Source organism: Rosa rugosa, chromosome 2 (genome assembly GCF_958449725.1).
Source record: "Rosa rugosa chromosome 2, drRosRugo1.1, whole genome shotgun sequence".
Taxonomy (NCBI): domain Eukaryota; kingdom Viridiplantae; phylum Streptophyta; class Magnoliopsida; order Rosales; family Rosaceae; genus Rosa; species Rosa rugosa.
The window spans coordinates 58774226-58780225 of NC_084821.1; the positions used below are offsets into that span (position 1 = coordinate 58774226).

Here is a 6000-nt window from a genome sequence, read left to right on the forward strand (position 1 = left end):
TCTCTCGAGAAATGGACATCTCTCGCGGTATTTTAAATGAGAGAACCAACCGCCTGCGGGAACTACAAATCCAAAGGTCCGACTTCAAACTTCGGATCGAGGACCTCCATACCGGTTTAGCCTTTGTTGAAAACGCGATTGCTACAGAAGAAGCCCAACTCGATGAACCTCTGGCTGCTTCTGAAGAAATGGGCCGCAACCTGGCCCATCTCAGAGAACGGGCCACTCAGGTCGAAGCTAGTGCTATTGCGGCGAATCTCCGCGTGGAGGAACTTTGCTTGAAATTGAGCTTTGCGGGCCAATCTCTGTAGGCCCCCTCGAAAACTGTTCGGTCTCCTTACACGTCAATAATCCCTTCTTTTCCGAGATTTAAGGCATTAATCACTCGTTGAAAAACAACGGTCGTGAAAAAATAATCTCGTGAATAGAACAGTTACCTCCTCGAAAACCGCTCCTCACATGCTGCTAGTCCCTTTTTTCCCGAGATTTGGAATCACTAATCTCGATTTATTGACATCGGTTTTGAAATAGAACTTCATTCAAGGGTGGGGATTTGCCTGAATTCCCTATAAATAGTTGTATTTCGGGAAGGGAATACTCACAACAATTTTTCTGAAATATTCAAGAAATGGCCTTTCAGTCCTTGCTTCTTTTTCTCCTTCTTCACAAATCTTCCCCTCATGAAATGACCTTTAGCCTCTAAATTTTAGGCTTTATGGCGTAATCTTAAGCCTGGGTTAGGCCTCATGGCGTAATCTTAGGCAAACCCTTGTTTCGTCCTTCTGGGAGTCTGTAACAACAATGCCAGGCTTCAGATTGGTTTAGAAACACGAGGGGGCTCCAAGTGTGGGATCTCCGGTCATGTAAGATCATTTTTTGAGAAAATCCCATACGCGGAGCGAAACGGGGAGAGGGAGGACGACCACTCTGAGGTTCATCTTTCCTCCTCTGTTTCCTTTCTTCTGGACCTGGCCCGTGTTGTGCCCTCCAGATGGAAGGGGCTTTGGTTCTCACCTCCTTTTCCCCCTTTCTCTTCTTGATAGAATCTTGGAGGGATGAGAAGGGATGGACTCTTTGAAGGAATGGGTTCAAGCTACAGAATGGCTGTTCCTGTACTTCACGTCCAGCTAATGGTGGTTACCAAGGCTAGAGGGGGTGCAGAGACTCAAGCTGATATTTGGCTCCTTCACTCTCTGCCCCTCCAGGAGATAATGGCGCGGCTCAACCCGAAGTTGGATTCCATAGCTGCTTCCACTTGAGAAAAGATTTAGAAGATAATCCGAAGATTCTTGTTTTGTATTCTAGCCATTTTTGGCTTTGTAATGAATGTATTGCTTTTGGCCGCAAAGCCACTTTATGAATACAATAATATTTTCTTATCCTGATATCCAAATATCCGTGAGAAGCCAATAATTGTGTCTCGCAAGGCCCCAAATATAGGCCCCCATAGTTGTATATTGAAAATAATATGAACTTTTAAAATATGCTCCGCGTCAAAAAGAGCCTCGTGGCGAGGTTTTTGAGGACATATGTATCTTTTGGATCCACTTGCTGGCTCCCAACTCAAAACTCTTAGCGACAATAACTCCTTCTTTTCCGAGATTTAAGGCACTAATCACTCGTTGAAAAACAACAGTCATGAAAAATAATCTCGTGAAAAGAACAGTTACCTCCTCGGAAACCGTTCGGTTCCCTCGTGCCAATAATCCATTCTTTTCCGAGATTTAAGGCAACTTTAATCACGCTTTACTGACATCGGTTTGACTCTTTAACCATCCAGCAGGTGGAAATGCTTTTCCGAGACTATCGGCCAAGGGTGGAGATTTGCATGCCCTGTTCCTATAAATAGGTGCATTATGGGGATGGGAACGTTCACGCCAAAAAAAACACCTTCCTTTGAGTTTCAGATCCTCAACAATACCCTTCCTTTTTTACGAACATCTCTCTGTCAATTTCAGTCCTTCTCTCACAGATCTTCAGTCCTTCCCAATAATTCTAACAGCAATCTTTCTTAATTACTTGTCATCACCATTCTTCAATTCTCGCATTCTCTCAACCCTTCACCAATGGAACCACAAACCCAGCAACCAACCGAGGATGGAGGAAGCAACAAAGCAGCCGGGAGTAGTGCTAACATGCTTTGTAGGCGGAACAGGTGGAATCCCACTACAGATCAGATAAGAATCCTCAAGGAGCTTTTCTACAATAAGGGAGTTAGGTCCCCAACTTTAGAGCAGATTCAGAGGATCTGTCTCCAGCTGAAATGGTACGGCCAGATCGAGTTCAAGAACGTCTATTTTTGGTTCGTGAACCAAAGAGCTCGGGAGAAGCGGAAGAAGAGGTCCACTTCGGATGTTCATGTGCCCATGCAAAGATCAGGGCTTGTAGGTGATGACAATGGTACCAATTGGAAACCTGAGGATCAGTATATTAACTTCGAATCTTCTGCATCTGCTTCTGCTTCTTCAGCTGGTGTGATTGCTTTTAACGGGCAGAAGGGGAACTATGGTGGTTATGAATCTATGAACATGGAGATTGAAACCCTTCCTCTGTTCCCAATGCATGGTGAGGACATCTTTGGTAACATGAAGACTACTTCCGATGGAGGTGGCGGTCACGGTGGTGGCTCTCACATTTCCCTTGAGCTCAGCCTTTCCTGCGAGGGCAAAGCTGAAAAAAAAATTTCCGGAGCCGCTGACTCGGCTTAGTATTGTATAGTGTTGCCCCCCTAGTGTTGATAGGCAAAGCGAAGAAACGATTATGGGCCTCAAAAACAGGCCTTCATGAATGGGCTTCGCGAGTGTAGGAACACTAGAATTTCCCACGAAGGCTTATGCGAAGAGACTGGCTAATAAATTAATCCCTCAGTGTTTTGACTCCTCAGTAATTATGGATTGCACTAATTTTTATTTATTTATATATATATATATATATATTTTTTTTTATTGGATTTTTTTTTTTTTTATTTTTTTTTTTTTTTATAAGTAGTTGAATTCAATAAGACAATGTGAATCAAGGTTTAGACATACGGCCCAAGTATAGTCGCCTAGACACAAATTTTCTTTCAAATCCTTTGGGCAACCTTACTGAAATGGCCAGGTGGGGGAGGGCGAACAAGAGAGGCAGAATCCATTTTGGCATGAGCTACTCCCACATAGTGGTTTAGGCCCATTTGCACGCACTTCTGGATTCAAGAACCTGTCATGAACGTTGTCCCCTTTCTAGACACCATTTCACATAGGCTATACTTACTAAGATGAGAAATGTCATAAGTGTGAAGACAGTTCAACAAGTGTTAATAAAAGCCGCCCTTAACCTTAAGGGACCTGAACTAGGCACCAATAAGGAGTTTAGGCCAATATTAACAAAAGAGACTTCACCTATTCCGTTATGATTCACAAACCCTTACCAAATTCAACTATTATTCCGTTATGATTATTATTATTATTATTATTATTATTTTTTTTTTATATTTTTTTTTTATATTTATTAAAAGAAAACTAGAAACAAAAAAATTAACAGAAAATTAAAAGCAAAGAAAGAAAGAAGCTAGCATCACCATGTTTCGCTAACCTCTAGAAGACCACGGGGGAGGCCATCTATGCTTCATTCCAAGCTCCGATGTATCAAAATTGGTAGGGTAAAAATCCCTCCTGTGAGAGCTTGTAGGAAAAGAACAAAGATACTTAGCGTTGAAGAATTTGGAGGAATTTGGCTCGTGAGAGGGGTAATCTTACCCCCCAAGTATCTTTGTTGGTTGGCGAAACATGATCTTCAATTGCACTTTTGGCGATGAAGATGTTCCAAGATCGGCTTTGTTGCCAACTACCATGTCATAGAACATGGTGTCTTCAGGATTAGCCACAGATTGGCCATTATAGACGACCACTTGCTGGTCTGAATTCTCCACATCAAGAGCTTCACTTGTTGGATAATTATAAACAAGAGTTAACTTGTATTGATGATACTCAAATTTACAGTTGCGAAGGACAACTTGGCCACTAGAATAATTGTTCTGGCCATTCATGCAACGTGGGTTGTAGATGTGCCCTCCACATATATCTAAGCCACCGCTTGGCCTTGAAGAATATATGAAGAACTTCAAGTTGAATTGATTAATAAAGCCACAGATTGGCTTCTGTAGGCCACAACTTAATTGATAATTAAGTTGGCCTTCTCCATGCACAGCCTCTGTGTAAGGCTGTGACTCACCAGTGAGACCCTTAGGTTGATTGCCACCTATAGGCAAGTTAGTCTCAGAAATGACCTCTTCGCGAGCAGCTTCTTGATGTTCCAATTTGTCTTGATGCGAACTGACTTGAGTAGCCAAGCTGGAACCTTCTTTGCACAAGGTCACGAACTCCGATGAGGTCTGTTTGTGCTGGGTCGCGACGACATTCATCGACTGCTGGTGGTTTTCTTGGGCTGGTTGGGTCACGTCGGCCAGCTGCTCCCAAGTCTGCCACGAATCTTGTTGGGCTGATTGGAAAAGTTCATCCATCCTCTTCTGCTGCGCCACCAGGACATTTTTCAAATTCGCATAATACGAAGCAGTGTTCTGTTGAAAGATAGCAAGTTGCTCCTCTATGCTCGCATTCTCCGGAATGGGAATGGGCACATAGCCTTCTATCGTCGCCATGACTTCAGGAATTTCTTTTGGTAAAGATTTTCCTCTGGCATCCCAATGATGGTGAACACAAAAAGACTCTGATATAGTCCCACTGGGCGTGCCAAAATGTTTGTTTTGAAGCCCGGTGGTTGAATGTCTTCAAGAGAAAAAAAGAAATTCTAACCTTGTCCCACTGGGCGTGCCAAAATGTTTGTTTTGAAGCCCGGTGGTTGAATGTATTCAAGAGAAAAAGAAAAATTTCTAACCTTGTCCCACTGCTCTTTACAATGGTATTTGCGTTGGCCTTGGGCAACCTGTATTGGGTGCGTTATATCGCTCCCTTTATAGAGCCGTAATGCGCCCATTTGATACCGAAATTAGTGGCCCCTTCTGGATCCTTGCCTTTTGGCTGCAGATTTATTTCCCTCTCTTCCGTCGCGGTGATATTCCAAAGGAACCTCCAGTTGATTCCCTTTTGGGGAACTGGCTTTGCCGCAACGTAAGGTATCGAGCTCCACCCTACTCCGAGTGTTTTATTTACTTGTACTTGTTGGGAGAGATGCCGGACCCAAAAATGGTCATTTCTAGGCGATTCCCTCCTCCCCTTGATGATGGCTTTCTGCCCAGTGGACGGGATCATAGCGAAAGAGCCTTCCTAACCTTTCGTCGCGCCATCTCCTGCTTGGATATTCGTCTTGCCACTGAACGCGTAAGTTATGAGCTCTATGCCCCTAACCATTTTGCTCGCCAATTTGGGTTGGCCCAGTTGGTACCCTGGCCTCTGGTTGATTCTGCCAATTACTACACCTCTTGGCGGAGATTATCCCCACCTGGGTCTGCCCCCTTTCAGAGTCAGTTTACTTTGATAGTGATTCCCCCTTGGGTCAGAGCGCTGTACCCCCTCAACGATGTCGACGATGATTATGCTGATTGGTGGAAAAAAATGTCCGTGAACTGTTGGGACCTGCCACATGACTTTGGAGCTACATCGAGTATCGATTTGGTGATTTTCAAGAAGCTCAGCAAAAGTCCTCACCACGAGGCACAAAGAATCCCACGACGAGGTTGGTGCTTTCCTCGTCTACAATTGCTTGAAAAGAAGTCAGGTCAAGGGACATCCCCGACGACCGCACCCGAACGGTGCTGGCACGCCCGCGCAAGAAAAGAGACTGTTGACCAGCTGCAGCAAAATTGGAGCCAAACATTTTGGCACACCCGGTGGGACCACATCAGAAGTGTTTTCTCTTGAAGCACATTCAACCACCGGGCTTCAAAACATTCACAAACATTTTGGCACACCCGGTGGGACCACATCAGAAGTCTTTTCTCTTGAAGCACATTCAACCACAGGGCTTCAAAACATTCACAAACATTTTGGCACACCCGGTGGG

General features: G+C 44.3%; 1 protein-coding gene across 2 annotated transcripts in view; it reads right to left on the bottom strand.

Moving 5' to 3' along the window:
• LOC133728843 (DNA polymerase eta) overlaps positions 1 to 6000 on the bottom strand; it is a 106085-nt gene that overhangs the window by 75478 nt on the left and 24607 nt on the right. The gene's annotated exons all lie outside the window — the stretch shown is intronic.